At 47.2% G+C, this 27,430-nt stretch overlaps 1 long non-coding RNA gene across 2 annotated transcripts; it reads right to left on the bottom strand.

The window, feature by feature from the left end:
• Positions 1 to 9,220: 9,220 nt before the first annotated feature.
• LOC309635715 lies at positions 9,221 to 27,319 on the bottom strand. Of its 2 annotated transcripts, none has more exons than XR_014248980.1 (3): positions 27,149 to 27,319; positions 10,905 to 11,091; positions 9,221 to 9,694 (listed from the first exon to the last, which is right to left on the bottom strand). It is a non-coding gene; the product is annotated as an uncharacterized lncRNA (long non-coding RNA). The 2 variants fall into 2 exon arrangements; XR_014248981.1 differs by having other exon boundaries at positions 10,905 to 11,030.
• Between the last annotated feature and the right edge of the window lie 111 nt (positions 27,320 to 27,430).

The following is a 27,430-nucleotide window of genomic DNA, read 5'->3' as shown; positions in this document are numbered from 1 at the left end:
CGTCTCAGGCAACACTTTCTCAACCTCCTTGTGGAGAAAAGACACAACCCTTCCCCCAACACTTATCAACGTTTATGCCCCATCGCACACCCCCGCCCCAGTGCTTTAAAGGACGGCCCAAAAGCAGAGCGTTGACAGCCCTGAGCGACCCCTGCCCTGTGGCAAGCACTTGGGACCTTGAGTCAGATGAATCCGGATCAGGGAGACATCTGACGACCAGTTCGCCGAGGGTGGGACTGGAAGGGGACTCATCTTGCATCCGTTGGACTGAGTGAGATGCTCCCATAGTCTTTCTCTATCCCGAACTGTCCCGCTGCCCCGTCTGCACCTCTGGGTTACTCACGCACAGGAGGGGAGAACGCTGGCCACCCTGGCTTCCGCGCGTGCCCGGAAAGCTCGAGCGAAGCGTCGGTGGTGCCCGTGAGGGGCCAAGGAGAGGATGCGCTCCGCTCCGAGGACGGAAACCGCGGGGAAGGGGCGGCAGGGAGCGCCGGCCGGCCAGGTGGGGGGACACGATCGAAGGCGGGAGGCTGTGTGTACCGGGGCGGGGCTCGGGGGAGATGCCTGGAGCATCTCTGATTCAGCCTCCAGGTGTGCCAGGACCAGGCTAATCCCCAGCCCTCCTGGCTGTAACTTCAGCCCAAGTAAGAATGACCTTGGTAATTTTAACTCTTTATACACCCACTCAATCACTTACCACCAGATTATTTTTACTATTAGGACAACAAATTACACGCAACCCGCCTACTCAGGACATGCTGCCCGGGCCGGGTGCGGGGAAGTTCTGCCCCCTTCCCCTGCACTCAGCGACGGGTAGAAAGACAGATGGACAAGTGCTGAGGGGGTGGACGGTGGCGTGGGTGGCTGGAAGGCTCAGATGAGGAGAGGGGAGGAGGATGCAGAAGGGCGCCAAGGAGCAAGCTTTGCCTCCAGCAGGACTCGGAAATGTGTATCTGCAGAACTGGGACAAGCCACCTGGGGATGCAAGAGCAGGATGAAGCATCAATTACAGCCTCCCTTTGCACTGCCTGCTGACATGTGACAGAGGCCTGGGATTGTACTGCGCACTGGCCTCTAGCAGGATGCCACCGCTCCCACTGTGGAGGGCTAGGCAGAGGGCCTGGAGAGGACCACAAACCCCAGGCACCCCCTGGCGCTGGCCAGCCTCTGCATCTCTTCCTGGGTATATGAGTGGGGTGGGCTCAGTATTCTCTGAGACCATTCTAGCTTTAAAATTCTGTGATTCTGGGTCTAAGAGATTTAGTATCAATTGATGATTCACACTCAAAGCCTAGAGGTAATTGTAGGCTAGGTGATTCCTCATAAAGAATCAAAGTGTCAGGTAAGTAAAACAATTCTTTACCCTCAAAGTTCAGCATTAGGCAACATTGCTAGCGGAAAATATTTTTTAAAGAAATCTGTCTCTGCAAAGCCAAATCAGATCAGAAGGAAATGAGAAGACAGTTGCCTGATCAGAGGGAGAGCAGCATGGTGGGATGAAGGCCAGCGAGGAGGACCCCGCCGGCACCTGTCTTGCCAGTTTCTGGCTTGTGATAAATGCTCCGTCAGTGTTTGTTAAATTAAATTGACATAAATGAAACATGCCAAGAGATTTTGTTAGTGCTTGTTAGAGATTGTTAGTTATCCCCTTAAATCATTCCCCTTTCTTACATCTTTATAGAACTGCCACTTTTTTGAGCACATGGCCACTCAGAATAAAAATTACTTTGCTGCGTCACTCTTTTTTTTTTTTTTTTAAATGTCTACTAACATCCAATTTTTTTTTAAATTTTATTATTTATTTATTTAGGCTGCGCTGGGTCTTAGTTGCAGCATGTGGACTCTTAGTTGTGGCATGCATGCGGATCAGCTCCCTGACCAGGGATTGAACCCAAGCCCCCTCCATTGGGAGGGCGGAGTCTTACCCACTGGACCAGCAGGGAAGTCCCCTGCTGTCTCACTCTTAAAGCAATGCATTTTGACCAAGATTTGCCCAAGGAAGTGTAAACAGCAGTATCACATGGCAGCCTCCAGGAGCTTTCCATAGGTATATCCTTTGTTTTCCTCCTTCCCACTAGCCAGAATATGGGTGTGATGACTGGACCTGGGCAGCCATGTTAGACCAGGAAGTGATTATGTGAAATGAGACCATACACGGCAAGAGAAGAGTCCTGAGTGCATGAGGGCCTTGTGGAGTTGTGGAGCCACAACTCCAGTCCTGGACTGTCTATTCCCAGAATTTTATAAGAAAGAGAAATACTTTTCTATCTCATTCAAGTCACCGATATTTTGTCTCTCATGCCAAACTGATGCATGATGCCTTTGGTGCCTAGAAGTCCTCAGTAGTGTTTACTGAATGAATAAATGCCACAGCAATAATGTTCACTATAGAAAATTAATAAAAATGAGGAAATATAGGCAAACTATTTTCCTATAAGGATAAAAGAGAAAATTTAAGACTCATTTGAGTCCTGCCTACAGCTAATAACCAATAATTGGGTATCAGTTGGAGTGAAACAACTATTTTACTAAATACCAAAATACCTTACACCGAGCTTCCCTAGGATCTGTGAGCTCAACTATGAGAAAACGAAACAGTATTTTTCCATGATCATGTTTACTTTTGTCTTGAGCCCCTATTTTCTCCCAAGAGCAAAAATAATCTCGGTATTTTCAGACAAACTCTATTAATCACTATGGAGCCATTTCAGGACTTAAGTTCAGATGTTTCTCCCCTGCTCTACCCTAGGGATGGGTCAAGGCTCTGGGGGACCCAGGTAAGTGCTGCAGTTGTGAGGAGGAGGAGGTGCTGGCCTCAGTCCATCTCTGCCCACTTAGCCCCTCTGGGTCCTCATTCCCATGCCTCTGCATCCCCCGCGGCCTTGCTAGGGTCCTGGATGCCAGATCCCCAGTTCTGTAAGTAGCTACACCCCCTCACCAGAACCATGAGGCTCCCCCAGCTCTCTCAGCACCTCTGGGACCTCCTGGAGTCTCAGGACCTTTCCCTGATCTACCCTGAGAACCATAGCCTTGGCCACCCACAGACCCTGCTTAGATGATGCTCTGAGCCCTGGTCCACGCTGGCCACTTCTTAGGGCACAGATCCCAGTGCTCGGGGGTCCACCCAACTTATCAAGGGGTCATTATCATGACTCATTTGGCCTGGGCGTGCCTGACACAGAGTTCCTTCTTGGAGACTCTCAGCATCAGTAGCCTTCCCTACTATCCTACCCTCCGAAATTTGGAGAAACTCTCCTCCCTGTAGCCCAGAAAGGGCCTTCCTCCCCTTGCTCTGTGGTGGAGAGAATGGGCTGATAGATGTTCTTCCAGTTGTCATTTCCAGGTAAACGTCATGCACTCAGCTCTTCACTGTGACCCTTTTGATCCTCCCCCAAAGGCCAGGTTCTTGTCAGTTGAAATCCTTAGTTTTCAAGACATTACCTCTACTCTGGTTTTCACAAGCCTATTTTATTTAGAGTCAAGGCTAAGATTTTGACTCCATTTTTTTGTCTCTGGACTTAGCCTCTAATGTTAAAAAGAAAGGCCACGGGGTAGACAGGAATACCAAAAGTAAAAATGATCAGTGAATATGTCAAAATATTTTCTTACTACATTAAGATAAACAGATCTACGGTGTCTCAGAAAGTGTTCAGTGGGGAAGCAAAAAAAAAATGAAAAACAACCCCAAAGAATCACAAAGAAACCGAGCTCTCCTGGAGCTGTAAATTCTGTGGAACCGCCCTACCTCTGAACTTTTGGTGTCTATTCCTCTTTCAGTCAGTTTTCTATCACTTTCTGCTGAAAATGTCCTAACTGATACAAAGGCATTCTGTTGTGGATTTGCCTTTGAGGCTTTGTTTACACCACGGCACAATGTCCTCTTTAAGAGGACTCACAGGAGACAATTACCTCTGGCCTCACTTTTATGAATAATTGTGCTTCTGAGCAACTGGCTTGTTTTTCTCCTTGGATGTCATGAAGCACTATTGTAGAATGTGCCAGGGATTTGTTTTACTCAGGTATGGTAAGACACGCAGACATGGAAATATCCATCATGAAGGAAGAATTTTTGTATTCCCACAAGTCCCTAGAAATAAGGGGCACGACCATACAGGGAAGTACCAGGGTCAGCCAGAAGACAGAGGGAGTGGGGAAAATTCAGCCAGGAGCCTTTATTGTGGTTTCTGCAAGCAAGGCAAGAAGAGGCAGGGGAAGCAGGTGTAATATTGGCTAATTTGATTTTGAGTAATTGAGTTTGAATAATCTCAGGGGGCTTTGGGGCAAAGGAGCTGTCCCTAGGTGTCTGCTACCTGGCCCTGGGTGATTAGGGCAGGGGGATGTGGCCCAGAGTGAAAGCCCCATAGAGGAGGTAGTTGGGGTGTGGCATTGGTTGGTTTGCATTTGGAAGGTGCTTGAAGGCCAGTTGTTTACTATCTCCAGGAATTAGCCAGCCCTTGTGGGGAGACGGGGCGGGGGGTGGGGTGGGGGGTGGAGGGCCTTCACAAGGTCATCAAGACCCCAAGATGTCAAAGCATCAGAATAAAAAGGCATGATTACATCGTAAAGCAGTTATACTCCAATAAAGATGTTAAAAAAAAAAAAGGGCATGATTAACACAAACATATACCTCCTTGTATTTCCCTCTCTGTGTAAACTGCTGCTAAGCTCAGAATTAAATTTATGGTTTATTTATACCTGCCTATAAATCTTACTCCTAGATTTATCTTAGCTTTCCACCCTCCATGGTCCAATTTCTTCACTTATTTGTTTTTTATTTTATCTTTTATAATCTTGTATGAATTATCATAAACCTTTTCTGGAACAAGAAAGTGTACAAAAACAAACAAAAAAACAATAAAAAAGCAAACAAACAGCATTTCAGCCTCCTGCAAGGATTTGCATACAAATCACCATGTGAATGAAAGCCTACAGCAATTTCACAAAAAGCAATCAGAACTCTACAAAACAATGCCCTGCAGCTCTTAAAAGAGGCTCTGCAGCTGGATCACGAACATGACCTACTACTACTGTCCTGGCCACGATAGGTATTTATGACACAATTAAAACACCTCTGCCTTGGAATTTAGCAGAAAGTTTGGGGTAAAGGAGGATTTCCTTTCTTGAAGAGCTCTCTGGAGAAATGGGAATGTGTTCCTTTCCTCTGGATACATTTCCCTATAATAAGCAAGTAGAGGTCTTCGGGTTAATCCAGTTACACTTAAAACTGCCTCAAAAATAAGAACGTTCTTTCCAAAGGAAAGCTCATCTTTGGAGCACTTAACAGTTGGAGGCCTTGAAAGGACCCACTCATAATGATTGGCAGGTGTTGGAAGCTTTCTTACCCGTTATCACCTGGGCATGACCAACTGGCTCTTTAACAGCGACGGGGGGCCACCTCACACCTGGGGAAACAGGCTGGGGCGTCAGAGTCCTGCGTTTGGAGAGGTGGAGCCAGGATCAGAACCCGGGCATCTGTGCCTTTAACCACTAGGTAGCTGCCTGGGTACAAGGGACAGCTAGGACTGTTTTAGTTGAAAATGACAGAAGCCCAAATCAAACTAGCTGAAGCCAAACAAAGGTGGGAAGGAAGTAAATTCCCATTACGCAAGCGACGGGAATGGATGCGGGCACGACTGGGTCCTCAGACCCGATCCGAGCGCCTCCACCTGTCTCTCTGTCTCCCAGCTCCCTCCCCGGGCGGGGTCCTAGCCGCACAGCACCACCACCCCCATGTGGCACGCCCGGGCCCCGCAGAAGCAGCCCCCATCTCTGCACTCCACAGACCAATCTGGGCGACGACTGGACCATTTGGGCCAGGGGCTCATCCAGGACCAAATGCTGCTTCCAGCTGATCCCGGGTCAGGTGCCCGGTTCCGATTTGGCGAGGTGGGGGGGGGGGTTGCACCACAATGTGATTGATAGTGCAGGGCAGCATCGAGGGCCAGTCGCCAGGAGGACAGAAGGGTGCGGACAGACGGCTGCCAGAAAGCACCCGCAGTCTCAGCACCCGTCCTGCGCCTGCGCGGCGCGCGCAGTGCTTCCGCCAGGTCTGCGCGCAGCCGATCTCCTTCTTCCCGCAGAAGGGTCCACGCGGGGGATGTCAGCGCTCAGGTCCTCTCACTGAGGCTGAACAGCAGGGACGGGGCAGGTCCTCTGCTAGCGACCCCCTGCTACGGTAAGAAGGCTTCAGTTACCGTGTAGCGCAGGCGTGGTACAGGCAGCTGCCACAGGACCATGGGAACCCTTAGAACCCCGGAGCTTTGACGTTGAACTAGAGACACACTGATGGGACGGCCCTCCCTCCGTCAGAGCTGAGATGCCGCCTGCAGAGCTTCCTCTAGTGAGGGCAGCCTCCCGGGTCCAGGAGCCCCGATGGAAAGCAGACACACAGTTGGGGCGAGCACAGCCCTGGATTTGCAGGGCAGAGGTGCTTTCACACACGTTGTGGCTGGTCCAGGGATCAGGCCATGCATCTCCATGTTTCTTTGCAAATACATGGATGCCTACAAATGGCCCTAGGTGATGGGGACTTGGTTCAAAGGTCACCAAACTCCTCCAGCAACATCTTGCCCACCTGCAGTCCCAGGGCTAATACTCTCGCAAGGAGATGAAGCTGAGCGCTGTCAATTGCGTGGAATACACAGTGGGCTGAGAGAGGCAGCCCCGTGGCGTTTCCAGGCTTCCAATGAGGCCGTTTCTGTCCCTTGAGCCTTGATACCAGTTTCACCGTGAAGGAGGGTGCCAGCCCTGGGATGGAGCCATGGGAAAGCGGGCACTGGGGCTCTGGGGCCCCTTAGATGTTCCACATGGCTCTACAAAGAGCGACATGTATGGCTTTTCAAAACTGTGAGATCAAAGTCATTGAGTCTGTCAAGGCAAGGTTCAGAGGCAAAAAGTATTTCAGAATGAAAAAAAATTTTTTATTTGCAAAAAGGGCAAGGGAGCCAGACTTCAATAAGACCAGCTCATCCAATAAAAAATCCAACAAGTATCTAATGTTATAAAACCCCACAAGATTGCATGTTTACATCTGTCTGTTCATGGTGGGAAAGGATCAGCTCGTGCTGACGTGTGTTACTGTCTCAGACATTAACCCCAAAGCCAGGATGGTGTGGTCCCTGCTGAGAGTCCAGGCTTACAGGAAATGCTCGAGATTTTGCTCTTTGGTGAGACCAAAACTAGACAGAGTGGCTGTATTATTTTTATTTTGTATGAAGGTACAAAGTGTTTTTTCTCCCTGAAATGTGCTGCACACACAGTGGTAACAGGGCTGGACCAATTGCCGGTTTCCACATGATGAATCATTTGTTTACATTTTGATCCGTTTTTCTCCTTATTACGGCATCATCAGGCCCTTCAAAGATGTAATCAAAATCAGTATCACTCTTAAGAGTGATCAAGAAGTTCCTAGCGCCGTGAGGAAAAGTGACCTAAACAAACATGACAAGTGTCGTGTCACATTGAAGAAGTTAGGAGACAAAGTAGGGCCAAGGTTGCTTAATTCTATTTCTTTCCTCTTTTTGCTTATTCCCTGAACATGCTCTGAGACACATGAATCATTACATCTGTTGATCTTGATGAAGAAGAATATCTTGAAATGTCATTATTCTCCGTACTTCCTCTCTATCCTGTGACTCTTTCATCATTAAAGAGGCTGCCGTTCGTTGCATCAGGAGAGGCCGAGTATCCTTGGCTTTGACTTCTAAGCTCAGATTTTTGGTTTTTGGTTTTTGGTTTTTTTGGCATATAGTTTTTTTTTTAATTAATTTTTGCTGGAGTATGGTTGATTTACAATGTTGTGTTAGCCTCTGCTGTACAGCAAAGTGAATCAGTTATACATACACATATATCCACTCTTTTTTACATTCTTTTCCCATATAGGTCATTACAGAATATTGAGTAGAGTTCCCTGTGCTGTACAGTAGGTCCTTATTAGTTATCAATTTTATATATAGTAGTGTGTATGTGTCAATCCCAATCTCCCAATTTATCCCTCCCCCCCTTTCCCTCTTGCTAATCACAAGATTGTTTTCTACATCTGTAACTCTGTTTCTGCTTTTGTAAATAAGTTCATTTGTACCACTTTTTTTTAGATTCCACATATAAGTGATATTCTACACGATATTTGTCCCTCTCTGTCTGACTTACTTCACCCGATATGACAATCTCTAGGTCCATCCATGTTGCTGCAAATGGCATTATTTCATTCTTTTTTATGGCTGAGTAATATTCCATTGTATATATGTACCACATCTTCTGTATCCATTCATCTGTCGATGGATATCTAGGTTGCTTCTATGCCCTGGCTATTGTAAATAGTGCTGCAATGTACATTGGGATGCATGTATCTTTTTGAATTATAGTTTTCTCCGGATATATGCCCATGAGTGGGATTGCTGGATCATACGGTAACTCTATTTTTAGTTTTTTAGGGAACCTCCATACTGTTTTTCACAGTGGCTGCACAAATTTCCATTCCTGCCAACAGTGTAGGAGGGTTCCCTTTTCTCCACACCCTCTCCAGCAGAAATTCCAGCTCTTGCCAAGATCTCACTGCAAGTCAGGAGGCTTCCGTCCCACTATCTAAAGTCCACATCATTATTCTCCCTGTCACGCCATGATTGTCTGCCATTCCTCTTCCCTCACCCAAGAGCAAGGGTGTCACAGACCTCTCCGGGCCCACAAAGCACTCTCAGCCCCGCTCTACCAGACTCTAGAGGGAAGGAAATTTATCATCCCCAGTGACGTGAGTTTCTCTCGCGCATGAAATTCAAAACCAGGCTCCAGCCATAGACGTGTGACCCACGCTGATAATGTGTAAATACCTGCAAATCCACCACAGCTTCTCAAAAGGAGGAGCCGCAAAATATGATCACAGCTTGTAAATCCGCCCAGAAGCTGGAGAGTAGGGTCCTTACAAACTAATCAGAAAATTGGATGTGCTTTTCAACAGAGGATGCAACCGGCCCGTCACAAAAGGCCAAGTTTGCCCAGTGAGCATACGCCACACACGCTTCACAAAAAACAAACTTCAATTCACTAGTGAACAAAGAAAAGCAAATGAAGTCAACAACCAAGGCCTTTTCTTCCCCATCAAATTTCTAAAGGAAAAATTGATGCTCCCCAGGGTCTGCTGTCCGCACACATCTCCCCTCCCCTTCCCTTCACTTTTTTCTTTTTTTTTTCTAATTAACTCCCAAATGCCAAATCCAATGGCCTCTTTTTTTTTTTTTAATTAATTAATTAATTTATTTATTTATTCCTGGCTGTGTTGGGTCTTCACCTCTGTGCGAGGGCTTTCTCCAGTTGCGGCAAGCGGGGGCCACTCTTCATCGCGGTGCGCGGGCCCCTCACTATTGCAGCCTCTCTTGTTGCGGAGCACAGGCTCCAGACGCGCAGGCTCAGCAGCTGTGGCTCACGGGCCCAGTTGCTCCGCAGCATGTGGGATCTTCCCAGACCAGGGCTCGAACCCGTGTCCCCTGCATTAGCAGGCAGACTCTCAACCACTGCGCCACCATGGAAGCCCCTTCCCTTCACTTTTTTATTCATTTCTTCTTTTTTTCCCCGCAGCTTGCAGTTGGCACCTACCTATTTTGAGTCCTCATTTTCTTCCAGTTGCAGAAATCACTTACTTGGCTCCGCAGCCAAGGGGAATCCGTCCATGTTTGGGAAACGCCAGCTACACATTAGGCCACTGTGGAGGGTTATGTGGTCAGGAGTTACTTCTGCAGGAATTAGCACAAGCATACTTCCCAGCAGAGACCTGGTCTAGAAAACAAGTCAGCTGGAGACAACATATCCTTTCAGCCAAAGTGCAACCTTCCCGCTCTCTTGATACTTTCAAAGCAAAAAAATGCAAAAAATGCAAAAAAAAAAAAAAAGGGGGGGGAGTTGGTAAGAAAATAGGACGTGGGCTCCAGGTGTGCCCACCTGCCTCCTTCATCCCACGGTTTCCTCTCCAGGTGACACTTTATCACTAAGTCGTGGGTGGGAACATTTGTCAGAACATTTGGGAGATCTGACAGCAGGGGAAGAACCGTCTCTGTTTCAGGACTGTCAGCCCCTGAGACCAGTATGTCCTGCTTAAAAAATTACACACACACACAATTAGGGCCTTCGTTAAGTAGACCTTAAAATTTCAGAGTTTGCCAAAGCAAACATAATTTCATCCACTTATTCATTGATTCACTAACTAATAGGCATCTACAAATTGCTAGATACTAGGAATACAGGGGTAAAAACGACAGACACGGCCCCTTCCCAGAGCTGGCATCTAGAGGAGGAAACCGATAGAAAATACAATAGACATTGTATGACTGAATCTCTTTGCCGTACACCTGAAACTAACACAATGTCATAAATCAACTGTACTCCAATAAAATTAAAAGAAGGAAAGAACACACAATAGGCGTCGTTGCCCTGGGAAGGCTTCTGTGGTAACCACGGGCCCTATTTTCTGTATTCTGAGGCTCTAGCATCTGGAGGGACTGCCTATTCCCAGAGAGAGGAACAACTCGCCCCAGGAGTGAACTTTTCCAATGCAAACTAGCCAACCCAGAGCCCGCCCCACTGACCAGCTCCTCTACGTGACCCACACGCAGGGTCCCCATCACCTGCACTAATTGTTCCTGACCACACAACTAGGGACAGCCCCACACCCAGAGTCCCTTGAAGGATCCAGCCCAGCACTCGGGGAGCCTGCAGACCCCGGCTTGCCCTCTGCTTCCCACGGAAACCATAATGAAGGCCCTTGCCCGTGGTCCCTCCATTCCCCCCGCCTCCTGATCAAACTGGTGCTTCCCCGTGTGGCCCTGCAGAGCTCATCCTGCCTCTTGTTTCTAGGGAACTTCGGTATAAAAAACATCCTTCTTCATGACAGTCATTTCCGTGTCTGAGTGTCTTACCTGATTCAAGAAGATCCGGGGCCCTCTGCAGTGTGGAGATTCAACTGCTCTCCGAAGAATGAAGGAAGCAACAGGTCAGAGGTCGGGGGCTGGGCCACAGGCCATGGGGACACCACAAGCAAAGGCCTTACGGCAGGAGAGAGACTGGCTTATTTGAGGGCCTGGAGCAGACCTCAGGGGCCAGAACCTGGTGAGCAGGGACGGGGCCCCGTCAGCAGGGGGCACCCTCCATGTGTGCCTTCTGTACTGAGACCTAGGGGACCCAAGGCTCCTTCTTGGGGCCCTTGACGTGAGGGGCTGTGGTGCGAACCCGAACAGAAGGTCCTCGTAGGGCTCTAAGGGACCATGGTGATGGGAGGGCTCCCTGAGCCTCCCACTCTGGACAGGACGTTTGTGCTCACAAACAACCAACAGGAGAAAGCCCTTTTAGAACTGCCATACAAAGGATTTAAGAGGATATTGGACAGGTTAGCATAGCATTTAATAAACAAGGCAGAAAGAATCTTTCAAATGTTAAAGGCTCAAGCCCATTTTCCATGGGTTCTCTCATAAAATCCTCCCTCACTGCATCACCTGGTGCATCTTTATGAGGATTCAGCAGCTGAGTTGTCTTTGAGGACTGAGCTGTGCTCTGTGAGGTCTCCAGTGTGAGCAGTGGAAGCCTCTTAAGATCAGATCAGCTCCTGGTGAGAAGATGGAGCTACACCCGCTTCCCTCCCCAAACTGTGCCTCTGAAAGCAGTAAGGCAGGTAGGCAGGCCCGGGAGGTCGGTGTCGGGGTGTTGACCTCTTTGATACCCCAGGCATTGTCTGGGGCATTTTTTTTTCATTTTGGCTTTTTTTTTTAATAAATTTATTTATTTATTTTTGGCTGTGTTGGGTCTTCATTTCTGTGCGAGGGCTTTCTCTAGTTGCGTCCAGCGGGGGCCACTCTTCATCGCGGTGCGCGGGCCTCTCACCATCGCGGCCTCTCTTGTTGCGGAGCACAGCCTCCAGACACGCAGGCTCAGCAGTTGTGGTTCACGGGCCCAGTTGCTCCGCGGCATGTGGGATCTTCTCAGACCAGGGCTCGAACCTGTGTCCCCTGCATTGAGGCAGATCCTCAACCACTATGCCACCAGGGAAGCCCCATTTTAGTTTTTTATAGATGTATAATATATATCCAGCAAAGTGTCAGATTGTAGGTATACAGCTCAACGAACTTTCACATTCTAAATTCACTTGTGTGTTCCACACCCTGACTAAGGAACAGTATTACCAGCAACCCAGAAGCCCCTCAGAGTCCCACTTCAGTCACTATACCTGCCACGGGTAATCACTATTCTAAGTTTTCTTATTGAGATGAAATTGACATGACATCAAAGTAACCATTTGAAAGCAAACAGTTCAGTGGCACTTAGTACATGCACAGTGTTGTGCAACCAACATCCCTGTTTAGCTCCGAAGCATTGTCACCACCCCAAAATGAAACCCCTCACCCAGGAAGCAGCTCCTCCTCCATTACCCACTCCCAGCTCAGCTCCTGGAAACCACCTATCTGCTTTCTGTTTCTACAGATGTATCTATTCTGGATATTTCCTATAAATGGAATCATACAATATGTGACCTTTTGTGTTTGGATTCTTTCACTTAGTGTAAGGTTTTCAAGATTCATCCACATTACAGCATGTATCAGTGCTTCATTCTTTTTTATGGGTGAATAATATTTCACCGTATGGATAGACTACATTTTCTTTATGCATTCATGTGTTGATGGGTTATTGTCACTTTTGGGCTATTATGAATAGTGTTGCTATGAACATTTATGTACAAGTATTTGTCTGAGTACCTGTTTTCAGATCTTTTGAGTATATACCAGGGAGTGGAATTTCTGAGCCATATTGGTAATTCTATATTTAACTTTTTGAGGAACTGCAAAACTGTCTTCCAAAGCGGCTACAACATTCGACATTCCCACCAGCAACGCATGAGAGTTCCAATTTGTCCATATCCTTGCTAGTACTTTTTATGCCTTTTTGCACATCTTAGTGGGAATGAAGTGGCCTCTCCATTGCAGTTTTGATCCACGTTTCCAGAACATCATGTGCTTATTAGCTGCTTGTTTCCCCCGCCCTCCCCTGGAGAAAAGACTATGTAAATCCTTTGCCTATTTTTAATTAGATTATTTGTATTTTATTGTTGAATTTTAGGAATTATTTCTCTATTCTGGATACAAGTTTCCTATCAAATATATGATTTGCAAATATTTTCTTCCATTCTGTGGGTTGTCTTTTCACTTTCTTGATGGTGTCCTTTGAAGAACAAAAGTTTTTAATTTTGAAGTTGCAGTTCAAGATGGCCACATAGGAGAATCCTGAACTCACCTCCTTCCATGGACACACGAAATTGACAGCTGTATATGGAATAGCTTCCTCTGGGAAAACCCCATAACTAGCTAAATAACTCCTATACATTGGGTGAGTGAGAAAAAACCCACATCAAAGCGGGTAGGAGAGGCTGAGACACAGTCTCACCATACACCCCACACCCAGCGTGCTGACCCACAATCAGGGGGGAACTCCCATCCCCAAGCTGCTCCCTGAAGAGCGAACGGTCTGAACCCCACCCCTGGCACCCCTACTTTCAAGACTTGCATCTGCGAGATGAGCCCCCAGAATATCTAGTTTTGAAAATCGATGGGGCTGGCATCTACAACACCCATGACGCTACAGTGACCTGAGAAACCGTTCTTAAAGGGGCAGCATGAACTTACCCTCCCCAGGGCCTGACACAGACACAGCGACTGAAAAGGGCCCAGACTTTCTGTGAAAGAGGTTTGTTTATTTTAAAGCATCGGCCTGAGGGGCAGCCTTCTAATTTAATCCACATCTGGGGGCTTGGAGGCTGGCGGGGCCACCTTTGCTCTCTCTCTGCCTCACTCCAGGCTGCCAGTATCTGCCAGAGGGGAGCTTGCACCCTCATCTGAAACCCCAATTTTTGCAGCTGCCACCCAGGGGACATCTCTTGATTGCTTGTCTCTGCTGACCAGTGGGGCTGACACTCATGGGTCCCACAGGACTGTAACAAATGGAGAAAGAGTTTTAAACAGCCACCACCCCAGGCACAGCAGAGGCTGCAGACTGAGGGCCCTGTCTCTCCAGGAAGGAGGCCTATCAGTTCATCTTCATAGCTGCAGGCTGAGGGGCAGGCTCCTAATAACACACAGCTGAGGAGACTGTAATCCTTTCCAGAGACCTGAAGGGCAGACACTGTCCACACACTGCCCTCTGTCATGCTCCAGAGTCCATGTACCTCCCAGAGAGGAGCTGTAACATCTGGTGCCCCAGTTTTCACATCTGGTTTCCTGGTTTTTACATCTGGTACCCTGGTTTTTGTGGCTGCTGCTCAGGGATGCCCCTGGACCCCCTGGTTCTGGGGGCCAGGGAGGTTTGTGTTCATAGGTCCCATGGGATGGAACAAACAGAGACAGTTCTTAAGCAACTGCCCCCAGGGCACAGAGCAGATTGAAACTCACCCCCAGTCTTTCTGTGAAAGGGGCCTTTTAGCTGATCTCCACAGCTCTAGCCTGAGGGGCAGACTTCTAATTAAACTGGTGTCTAGGGGCTGATTGCAATCCTCTCCAGAGACCAGGGAGGCTGGTCAGTGCCACCTTCAAGCTCGCCCTCTGCCCTGCCCTAGGTCATTGGTGTCTCCAAGAAAGGAGATTGTGTACATGCCTGGTGCCCAGCTTTTGTGTATGCTGCCCAGAGGACACATTCCTTGATAGCCTGGCTCTGGTAGCCAGTAGGGCTTGTGCTCACAGCTTCAACAGGATGGTAGCAAACAAAGAAACAGTTCTTCACTGGCTGCTACCCAAGGCTCAGTGCAGAGGGAGCAGAGAAGGATGCCCATCTCCCAGCCTTCCCTTGAAGAGATATATTTACATAATTTAAAACCTGCTGCCTGGGGGTCCAGCTTCCAATCAGCCTGCTGACAGAGGTCCTCTCCTTTGGGACACTGACAGGCCTCAACTGCTGGGAGCCACTAAGAATAAAGTAGATAGTCTGGACAATCACAAAGGTTTGAGACACAACCAAGAGCTAGGGCAGGGTTGGGCAACAAAGTTCATCTCCTACATGAGGCCACTCCTTCAAGACTGGGAGAGGTGGCCGTTTTATCTAATACATAGAAACCAACACAGAGAGTCAAGGAAAATGAAGAAACAGAGGATGATGTTCCAAAAGAAAGAACAAGATAAAACCTCAGAAAAAGACCTTAATGGCATGGAGATAAGTGATTTACCTGATAAGACTTCAAAATTATGGTCATAAAGATGCTCACTGTGCTTAGGAGAAGAATGAATGAACAAAGTGAGAATTTCAACAGGGATGGAAAATATAAGAAAGTACCAAAAGAAATCATAGAACCGAAGAATACAATAACTGTACTGAAAATACACTCGAGGGGTTCAACAGCAGGCTACATGAAGCAGAAGAAAGGATCGGTGAACTCCAATACAGGGCAGTTGGAACTCACCCAATCAGAGCAGCAAAAAGAAAACAAGAATGAAGAAGGTTGAAGATGGCAAAAGGGACTGATGGGACAATATCAAGTGGACCAACATTCAGATTTTAGGGCTCCCAGAGGGGAAGTGAGAAAGAAAGGGGCAGAAGACTTCACTGAAGAAATAATGGCTGAAACCTTCCCTAACGTGGGGAAGGAAACAGACATCCAGATCAAGGAAGCCAAGAGAGTTCCAAAGATAAGCCCAAAAAGACCCACACCAGGGTACATAATAATTAAATTGTCAAGAGTTTAAGATAAGGAGAGAATCTTAAAAGCAGCAAGAGAAAAACAGCTTGTTATGTCCAAGGTAACCCACATAAGACTATCAGTAGATTTTTCAGCAGAAACTTTGCAGGCCAGAAGGGAGTGGCACCATATATTCAAAGGGCTGAAAGAAAAAAAACTGCAACCAAGAATACTCTCCACAACAAAGTTGTCCTTCAGAATTAAAGGAGAGATAAAGAGTTTTCTAGACAAGGAAAAGCTCAAGGAGATCATCACCACTAAACCTGTCTTACAAGAAATGTTAACAGGACTTCTTTAAGCTGAAACAAAATGGCACTAATTAGTAGCAGGAAAACATATGAAAGTATAAATCTCACTGGTAGAAGTCAATATATAGTAAAATTCAGAATAATCTAACAAACACTATAAATGTTGTGGGTTAATCTCTTATAAAGCTAGTATGAAGGTTAAAAGATAAAACTAGTACAAATAACTATAATTACAAGGATTTGTTAACGGACACACAAGATAAAAAGATGTAAATTTTGATATCAAAAATATAAAATGTGGTGGGAAAGTAAAACTGTAGATCTTTAGAATGCATTCAAACTTAAGTTATTATCAACTTAAACTGTTATAAATATAAATTGTTTTATGTAAGCTTCATGGTAACCACAAATCAAAAACCTATAGTAGATAGCCAAAAGATAAAGGAATCTAAGCACACTGCTACAGAAAATCATCAAATCACAAATGAAGAGAGCAAGAGAAGGAACAAAGGAAATACAAAATAGCCAGAAAACAGTTAACAAAATGGCAACAAGTATGTACATATCAGTAATTACTTTAAATGTTAATGGACCAAATTCTCCAATCAAAAGACATAGATTGGCTGAATGGAAGAAAAAAAATTTATATGCTACCTGCAAGAGACTCACTTCAGATGTAAGGACACATGCAGACTGAATGTGAAAAGATGGAAAAAGATATCCCATGGAAAAGGAAATCAAAAGAAACCTGGGATAGCTATACTTTTATCAGACAAAATAGAGTTTAAGACAGAAACTGTAGTAAGAAACAAAGAAGGGGATTATATAAAGGGTTCAATCCAACAGGAGGATATAACATTTGTAAATATTTATGTACCCAACATAGGAGCACCTAAATACATAAAGCAAATGCTAAAAGACCTAAGGGAGAAATAGATGGCTATACAATAATGCAATACAATATTGCAATACAATAATGGGGGACTTTAATATTCCACTTTCATCAATGGCTAGATGATCCAGACATAAAATCAATAAGGAAACATTAGCCTTAAGTTAGACCAGATGGACTTAGCAGACATTTACAAAACATTCCATCCAAAAGTAACAGAATACAGATTATTCTCAACTGCACATGGAACATTCTCCATGATAGATCATATATTAGGCCATAAAACAAGTCTTAATAAGTTTAAGGATTGAAAGAAATAATTATTTAAAAATAAATGTAGACCCACCAAAAAAAAAAAAGTTTAAGGAGATTGAAATCATATCAAGCATCTTTTTAGACCACAATGATATAAAACTACAATGATGGTATAAAACTGTGTGTAACTATAATTACAATAAGAAAAAAACTGAAAAATTCACAAATATGTGGAGATTAAATGAATGCTACTGAACAATCAATGGGTCAAAGAAGAACTCAAAAAAGAAATTTAAAAATTCTTCAAGACAAATGAAAATACAACATACTAAAATTTATGGGATGCAACAAAAGCAGAAGAGGGAAGTTCATAGCTAGAAATGCCTACATCAAGAAACAAGAAAAATCTCAAACACTGACCTAATTTTACAACTTGAGGAACTAGAAAAAGAAGAAAAAATGAAGCCCAAAGTTAGTAGAAGGAAGGAAATAACAAAGGTCAGAGTGGAAATAAGTAAAATAAATACTAAAAAGACAATAGAAAAGATCAATGAAACTAAGAGCTGTTTTTTTTTAAAAGATAACCAAATTTGGCAAACCTTTAACTTGACTCACAAAGAAAAAAGAGGATTAAAATAAAATCAGAAAGGAAAGAGAGACATTACAACTGATACCACAAAGGATCATTGTGGATCATAAGAGACTACTTATGGACAATTATACACCAACAAATTAGACAACTTAGAAGAAATGGATAAATTCCTAGAAACACATAACCTGCCAAGACTGAATCATGAAGTAGTAGAAATCTAAACAGACAGATTACTTGTAAGAAGAGATTGAATAAGTAATCAAAAACCTCCCCCAAAACAAAAGTCTAGAACCAGATGGCTTCACTGGTGAATTCTACCAAATATTCAAAGAAGAATTAATATCAATCCTTCTCAAACTCTTCCAAAAATTAGAAGAGGAGGGAATTCTTCCAAACTCATTTTGTGAGGCCAGTATTACCCTGCTACCAGAACCAGACAAGGGTACTACAAGAAAAGAAAACTACAGGCCAATATCCCTGATCAATATAAATGCAAACATCCTCAACAAAATATTAGCAAACCAAAGTCAACAATACATTAAAAGGACCATAAACTGTTAGCAAGTAGAATTTATTCTAGGGATGCAAGGATGATTCAACATCCACAAATCAATCAGTGTGGTACACCACACTAGCAAAATGAAGGATTAAAACCATATGATCATCACAATAGATGCAGAAAAAGCACTTGACAAAATTCAACATCTATTTATGATTAAAAAAAACTTTCAACAGAGTGGATATAGAAGGAATGTACCTCAACATAATAAAGGCCATATATGACATACCCACAGCTAACATCATACTTGTTCCTCTAAGATCAGGAACAAGACAAAGATGCCCACTCTCACCACTTTTATTCAACATAGTATTGGAAGTCCTAGCACAGTAATCAGACAAGAAAAAGAAATAAAAAGCATTTAAATCAGAAAGAAGTAAAACTCTCACTATATGCAGATGACATGACATTATTTATAGAAAACCCTAAAGACTCCACCAAAAAAAAACCTGTTAGATCTATAAATGAATTCAGTAAAATTCCAGGATGCAAAATGAATATACAAAAATCTGTTGCATTTCTATACGTATGAAATAACAAGAAATATATATATTGGTCTCTGTCCCAAGTTTCCAGCACGGAGCTCCTAAAACCCTTATAAATTCCTAAGTGATAATGGTGCTAGGATCATCTCTTGTTCCAATATTTCTCTTTGACTTCATCCCTGACACTGGGCTCCAAAACCCCTGTAAATTCCTCAGTGGTAAGAGCCCCAGAAGCATCTTTTGTTCTAATGAGATGACTCAGTGGGAACCTCCATGGCTCCTGGATGGGGGCTCTTCACCACAGAAGAACCAAACAATGATTAGAAGCTTGCAACTTTCAGACCTACCCTCATTTTCCAGAGAAGGGAGAAGGTTTAGAAACCAAGCTGATAATTGATCATGCCTATGTGAGGAAGCTTCCATAAAATCCCAACAGTATGGGGTTTGGAAAGCTTCCAGGTTGGCAACACATTCACAACAGGAGAGTTATGCACCCCAACTTCATACAGACAGAAGTTCCTGCACTTGGGACTTTGAAGGGTTAATATCCAAAATATGTAAAGAACTCATAAAACTCAATAGTTAAAAAACAAACAATCCAATTTGAAAAATGGGCAGAGGATCTGAACAGACCTTTTTCCAAAGAAGACATGTAGGTACATGAAAAGGCAAACGGGTACATGAAAAGGTGCTCAACGTCACTAATCATCAGGGAAATGAAAATCAAAACCACAATAAGATATCACCTCACACCTGTTAGAATGGCTATTATCAAAAAGAAAAGAAATAACAAGTGTTGGTGAGGATTTGGAGAAAAGGTAACCCTCGTGCACTATTGGTGGGAATGTAAATCGGTGCAGCCACTGTGGAACTCCGTATGGAAGTTCCTCAAAAAATTAAAAATAGAATTGCCGTTTGATCCATTCCTATTCCTATTCTGGGTATTTATCCAAAAGGAAATGAAAACAATAACTCAAAAAGATATATGAACCCCCATGTTCATTGCAACAGTATTTACAGTAGGCAAGACATGAAATCAACCTGAGCCCATCAATGAATAAATGGATAAAGAAAATGTGAGATATATATACAAAATGGAATATTATTCAGCCATAAGAAAGAAGACAATCTTGCCATTTATAACAACATAGATGAACTTTTGAGGGCATTATTCTAAATGAAATAAGTCAGACAGAGAAAGGCAAATACCGAATGATCTCACTTATATGTGGAATCTAAAAAACAGAAACAAAGTCATAGACACAGAGAACAGATGAATGGTTGCCAGAGGTGGGGGGTGAGGGGTGGGCGTGAAATGGGTGAAGGGGGTCAAAAGGTACCAACTTCCAGTTGTAAAATAAGTAAGTCCTGGGGATGTAATGTATAGCATGGTGACTATAGTTAATAAGACTCTATTGCATGTTTGCTAAGAGAGTAGATCTTAGAAAGTCTCATTACAGGAAAAAAATTAGAAATCTGTGTGGTGATGGGTGTTAACTAGACTTTTGTGGTGATCATTCTGTAATATATACAGTATCAAATCAGTATGCTGTACACCTGAAACGAATACAATGTTATATGTCAATTATATCGCAATTTTTAAAAAAAGAAGACACAGAACTTGGAAAAAAGTTTTGAATTTTGATGAAGTCTAATTTACCTATTTCCTTTGTGACTTGTGCCTTTGGTATCATATCTAAGAAACTATCACCTATTCCAAGGACACAAATATCGATTGCCATGTTTCTTCTAAGATTTTTATAATTTTAACTTTTGCATTTAGATTTATGATTGATTTTGAGTTAATTTTGTGTTGGTATAAGGTAGGGGTCCAACTTCATTCTCTTGCATGTGGATATCCAGTAGTCTTGGCACTTCCGTTGAAAATCACTTGAGCATCCATCGATCAAGAAGTATACACGACACAAGCTAATCCAGGTTGAGTTATAGGCTCCAGGGTGAGAGGCAAGTGATGCATCGACAAATACCTGCCTCACCACCACACTAGGCAAGGAGCCCAGCACCTAGACAGCCCAGACTTGCCATATTTCAAGTCTCAGGGACAAAGAAGCAGCTCTCAATTGTAAAATGAGAATAGGTTTAAGATGCTATATGACGTGCAGGTGCTGCTTTCTGAGCGCCGTCGTGAATGGCAGGGCGTGGGACGCGAGCTCTGCTGGTTTCCATGTGACGTGTCTGTGACATGACCAGGGACCTCCATTTATGGAGGGTTCTGCCGGCAGGGAGCTCTCCCCAGAGGGACATTTTTCTGGTTCAGCCTTAAACCAGCTACAAGGCACAGAGACTAGGGTGGGGTTGTTGCTTTAAGGCTTCCTCAATCTCATGGAAGTTTTAGTTCGTCTATTTCTGGAGAGGTTTAGAGAACATGGCGCCCACAGCCTCACAGACACACACGCACAGAAATGTCACCGTTCTGTGTGCCCGGCTCCGCGAAGCTGCCTTTCCCTCGAGACACTTTGTCATTTAGAAGGGAAAAGCAACGTGTGCAAATAAATCCTCGGGTGGCAGAGGGTCTATCTGCGGGGTATTGTTGTCATCCTGATATCCAGGAAATGAAGAGGCTCTACATAGCAAAGGCACATAATTACTGCCTTCCGAAGAGAAGTCAGCAAGAACTTCAGAAAACGGAAAGCAAGTTTGCTGCCATCCGAGTAAGGTGGATGCGTATAATAAATGTGCTTTTGATGTGGAGGTGGTGGGAACCCCAACATAAACGTCAATGTCAAGTACCTAATACAGACCCCAAAGAAATCATCCCCCTTTACAACATGGTCTCCATCGCTTCTGTACAACCTGTGGTCCAGGCCAAGAGGGAAGTTAGCCCTAGAAAGGGCCATTTTTCATAAGACAGTTAGTTGTATTAGTTTCCTACCACTGCTGTAACAAATAACCCAAACCTAGCAGTTTAAACGGTACAAACTTACTGTTTGACATTTCTGGAGGCCAGAAGTCTGAAATGGGTGTCAGCAGGGCTGCATTCCTTCTGGAGGCCCTGGGGAGAGTGCATTTCCTTGGAGGCTGCCTGTATCCCTTGGCTCCTGGTCCCCTTCTGCAACTGCATCACTGCCCCCATCACTTCTCCTTCCCTGACTCTGAATCCCTGCCTCCCTCCTATAAGGACTCCTGTGATTCCACTGGGCCCAGCCACATAATCCAGGATAAGTTTCCTGTCTCTAGGTCTTTATCTTAGTCACATCTGTGATCTCTTTGGACATATAAGGTTCCAGGGTCACAGGTTCTGGGGATTAGCACATGGACATCTCTGGGGGCTATATATCCTCTGTACCACACCACCGTAGCCTTTTCTGCTTCCAAGGGAACTGGTAAGAGGTCCAGTTTGCCTGGCCTGCTCCTATTTGAGGCAGGAGCAGAAGGGCACAGGGTCGTGCTCGGGTTCTTACTGGAGGGAATGCCTGCCTGACATGGGCAGGGCAGTGCTTTGGGGCACGCGCCCTCCCCTCCGTGCCTGGCTGTGCCTCTTTGAAGGCGCCCTGAGAGCTTGCAGAGAGAGCAGCCTTGGACTCGGTCTGCGGGAAGCCCGGTCGTAACTGGCAGAATCACAGAGGTGTCACCGGCCAGCATCCCTATTAACAGGGTGGTTTCCTGTGCATCTTACTTTCTTCAGGAGACAGGAGAGATGTCTCCTCTTCCCTGCTGTCTCTCCCAGTGGCCAGCAGAGTACACGGTGGGTGCCCAATAAATGCCTGTTACCTTGCCTTATGTGCCTCAGACTTAAATCCTGCTTCACAGTTCCCTGTGTGATCAGCACTGATGAGGCCCCAGGCCTGGAGAGCCCTCCGCAGGGCGCCCCCCGCACGAGGTCTGAAGCAGAAGGCAGAGTTACGATACTTCTCTGTTTTACTACAGTCACGCCTCTTAAGCTGCTTGGTACTTCCCGCCAAGATTCCTTTCCCTTTAATTTGGAAGCTTCCGAGATCTCTGAGCCCCATGTGTCCCTCAGATGTGCCCTCTGCCCAGACTTAAAGAGCGAGACCTCAGGCCCAAGGTGCGCGAGCTTTTTGTGCCCACACAGAGGAGGGGGCTGGCGACAAGCCGGTCGTGTGGCTGGCGGCCGGTCACTGCCGACGTCCCCAAAGGTGAAGGCAGAGCTCAGCCGTGATGGCAAAGCCAGCCACCTTCAGACGGGCAGGATTGTGTTGGGCAGGGGCCTGGCTGGGCTCCTCCTGCAGGAGTGAAGACCACGTTTCTCAGGATCCTGTGGCCAAGGCAGCACCTTGTGGGCCCCTCGCCTTGGGCTCTAAAGACCCAGCCTACTGGGATTTATGGAGGCTCACGAGATCCATCATTAGCTCCGCTTTCAGCCCTTCTCCTTCCCAAAACAATGGGAGGTGGAGCTGAAACTCCCAAGCTTCTCATCCTGCTGGGTCTTGCTGGTGACCAGCCCTCACTCAGGAGCCACGCAGGGTCACCGCATTAGAACAGAAGACCCTCCTATCACCCAGGAAATCACAAGGGTTTCAGGAGCCCTGTGTCAGGAACAGAAGTCAAAGACCAGTGTTCAGACGAGAGGTGCTCCTAGTGTTCTTATCATTTAGGCAATTCCAAGGGTTTTAGGAGCTCTGTGTCAGGAACCAGGGGCAGAGACCAATATATATATATTTTCTACTGTCTTACACAACCCGTAAGAGCTTCTAGTGCCAAAGGATTCAGAAGGATATGAGCAACAAAATAAATAATATGGCACTGGATTATAACCCAAAGTATAAAATAACTATATTTATAAACCCATACTGATGAAAATTATGATTGAATAAGTAAATAAATGGGTGAGAAGTGGCAATGCCTCCTTACACAGGATTCCAAACAATAGATGGAGATACTCCCTACTCCAGGGGGTGGGGCTTAATCCCCCTCCTTCAAGATCTAAGCCTGGGCTCCAAAGAATATTGTAGGGAAAGTGAAACAGTCACTCAGATTGGAGAAACCTGACAGACACCCCCTCAGCCACATGCCCTCACATCAGCAGGGGTGTCATGCGGGTCCCCTCATGTGATATGAGGAGACGGGCACTTTGCCTCTTAGTATTCTTTCCAAAAACCCAGAATCCCAGTCTGATCATGAGAAAAACACCAGGGAAACCCAAATCGAGGGACCTTCTACCAAATACCGGACCGGAACTCCTCAAAACTGTCGAAGTCACGAAAAACAAGATAAGACTGAGAAACTCTCACAGACCAGGGGAGGCGAACATGATAACCTAGTGCAATGTGGTGTCCATGGGGTCCTGGAGCAGAAAGGGGGCCCCAACGGGAGAACAGGAGAAACCCAAAGAAAGCCCGGAGTGTAGGTAACGGCATCGCTCCAAGGCTGGTTCCCGAGAGTGACAACGCTCCCGGTTAACAGAAGGTCTAATAGTGCGGCAACCGGGGGTATGATATATGGGGGTCTACGTGCTCCCATGGCAACTTTTCCGCAAATCTAAAAATTTTCCAAAATAAAAGTTTATTTCTAAAAAATCTCGAATTGAGGTATTAAACAATATATCCTTAATGCATTCAACAAACACATATATCGCGCTTACCCCATTCAGGGCACTGTTCTCAGGGCAGCAGAAATATCAACTCCTCCCTCTGACACAGTGGTGACCCCAGTGGTGACCATGGTGGCCCCAGCCGGCAGGCAGAGGGCAGAGGACACAAGAAGGTCCACGGCCTGGGCGCTGCAAGCCAGGGGACCAGAGCTCCTCCCTGAGGGTGGAGGGTCCACCAGCACTGCCACAGCCAAGAGGGCCTTCAGGAGCCCACCATGTCCTGATCTTGGAATGGAAGGGCAGGCAGGACTTCAGGGCTGGGGCAGAGAGAGCCCCTGGAGGTGACCGAGATGCCCCTTGTTTACAGATGCGGAAGACAAGGCCCAGGGGCACTGAGTCATGAGGGACTGTCCCCGCGAGCGCTCAGATGCCCTGGGGGCTGTGTCCACGTCTGCAGAGGAGGGTCCCCAGTGCGAGGTAGGACCTCTGCCCCCAGGAGGTGGGGCACCCAGGGCTGTGAGAGCCCAGGTGAGATTGGCCTGCCAGGCTGGCCGCCTGGGAGGAGCTCCCTGTGAAGAAAGGCTGCAGCCCTCACCCTGAGACGCCCACTGGGAAGGGGGTCTGGCTGAGGGGTCAGGGTGAGGTGCCCTCCGCTTGGCCCGGCTTCTCCCGCGGCTCCTGCCTCGGGCCCGGCCTCCCGGGACCAGCGCCTCCCCTGTGCACTCACGCCAGGCTCAGGAGCGATGGAGAGGACCCAGGTCCCATGGAGAATTCTGATCAGGCTTCTAAGAACCAGGCAAGCTGAACTGAGTCAACGTCTGAAGAAGATAAAACTTGAACACGTTACTAGGAGCTGCTAGTCTATGTTACGGCTGCTTTTAAAAATTTTGTTTGCGGATGTGATAAAATCAGATCTCTGAGAGTTTTAAGCCCAAGCCCCCCGGACACTGCATCTCTTTTCAGCCTTTGCTTAAACAATTCATTCTCTGTAGCTCAGTAAGCTGAAGAAGCCTGGGAATAACGTTTGAAACAAAGGTTAATGAACTTCTTTACCTGTAAAAAAATTAATTAATAATAATAATAGTCCAATCAAACCAGACCTGCTCACTAGGCCTGGCCTTGGCTCTGAGCCCCCAAGGCGGAGGGCAGGCGTCGAAGGCAGAGAGCGAGGGGCCTGTCACTCCCGTCCCCTCGGTGGCAAAGCTGCACAGCTTGTCCCCTTTCACAGTCATCGTCAAATAGTGTCTGGGCATTCCTCCTGCCTGGGGGTCGGGGGGCTCTGTGCCCTGGACGGGGACCCCCCCCCCTCACCTCCAGGGCAGTGTGGTCCCAATTCCCAAAATTAACCCTCCTTGTAGAATCGTGGCATTAACTGCCCTAGTAAACAGTCCCCCGTGTCACCAGGGAGAGAAAGCAGCGAAGCCCCGTCAGCCATGAGCTAGGTTATAGAACAGAAAGGAGCCCCAGGGGTCGGGGTTGAGGGAAGGTGCCGGAGGGGACTGCCAAGCATCGTGGGCTCAAGGGCAGTTGGAAGGACAGCAAGGAAAGGCGCTGAGGCACCTTTCCATTTTGCCAGCAGGAGCTGGCGGGCCTGCCATCTCAAGCAGGCCAGAGGACCCCCAAACATAGTTCAAGTTCAGGAGCAAGTTCCCTTCACAGACTGGCTTGGGGCCCACCCTCTGAGGCTCACCCAGGGCTGCAGGAGTCCTGGGACCTAATAATACACACAAATCAGAATGCAGGCTGTGGGCCCTGACCATGCAAGGACAGGGGGAAAGCTGATGCCCCAGCCCGGCCCGCTGGCCTTGCCCTAAAGCAGCAGCGTGTCCAGCCCTGGAGCCAGGGCCCTGGCTGTGCCAGCAGCCCCTATATCCAGAGAATGAGCGTGCTGGGGGGAATGGCAGGCATGCGGCCCAGCTGTCACTGTAAGCCCGGCCCAGGAAGGCTGCTCTCTCCCCACTCCCTTCTTCCTGTCCCCAGGCTGCAGTCCAGACCCAGCGCTGGGAGCTCAGTCTGGACGATAATGAACCCGTGAGATGGCAAACCAGGTGCATAGCGCGAGGGGAGGCCACTTAGAAGAGAGAAAAATAAAACACTTGCAAAGGGAGGTGGCGGGCTTTGTCCTCAAGGCGGATTCTGACCGAGGGGACGGGGATGGGTCGTGCCCCCTTGGTCTTTCCCCAGGAAGGAGCCTGACTCCGTGTTTCCAGGGCTGCCCCAGGCTCGCCCACCATCCCCCCCATGTCATTGCCCCGGGCATCCCGGGACTCGGGAGAAATAACCAGCTTCCTGACGCAACAGCAGCCTGGGACTTTATAATCACCTCTCAGCCTTGTCTTTCCAAGCTGCAAAATGGGAAAACTTCTAGCTTCCTCTGGGGCCAGCTGCTCCTTGGCACGGGGCACGGGGGGGAGATCGCTGACCCCAGGTCACGACAGGCAGAGACTCGCCGCTGGACCAGCGGCCCCACCAAGCCAGCCCCCGTGGGAGGAACAACATGGCTTTGGTGGCCACTTTATTGGGGAGCTTGGCCACCGCCCTCAAGGAGCACCTGAGATTAACGAGACCCAGGCCTGACACTTGAAGCCCTGGGAGAGGGTCCCAGCAGCTCAAGGCCCGGCTGCCTTTCCCCTGGGGCCACGCCGTGCCCACTGCCCAGGTCCACAGGCAGGCCAAGCATTCCAGATACCCGGCAGGAAGACGGGACACGCAGTGTGAGGGGAGCCGGGAGCCTGGGCTCAGAGACGTGGGGAAGGGGGACTGCGGGGCAGGGCGGAGAGGACGCCTGTGCATCAGCCTGGGCCGCCCCGTGTGCGTCCCTCACGGGGTCTGGACGCCCTTGTCTCCCCCTCGGGGCCCACCACGGCCACTCTTGACTTTGAAGTTTGAGTGTAAAGCTGAGCTTACTCACCCAGGGAGAAAGGGGGAAAACCACACTGGCCACTTGTCGCTGTCCCTCTGCTTCCTTCTAGGGTCAGCTGGAGTGCGTGAAGGGGAAGACAGCTGCCTGCTCCGTGGGCGTGACCCTCGGGGCTCTGAGCTGCAAGGGGTCAGGCTCAGCCTGGCCCGCCCCAGCCTGAGAGCACAGGCAGGCCCGGGCCTTGGGCCACCAGGCTCTCGCTCGGAATGTCAGAGGACAGACCAGAGACACTCATGGCTCTCCTCCACCAGGCCCGGGAGCTGGGGGGTCCGC

This window comes from Balaenoptera borealis (genome assembly GCF_965194805.1).
Source record: "Balaenoptera borealis genome assembly, chromosome: 10".
Lineage (NCBI taxonomy): Eukaryota > Metazoa > Chordata > Mammalia > Artiodactyla > Balaenopteridae > Balaenoptera > Balaenoptera borealis.
This window is presented reverse-complemented; position numbering and strand designations above follow the sequence as displayed.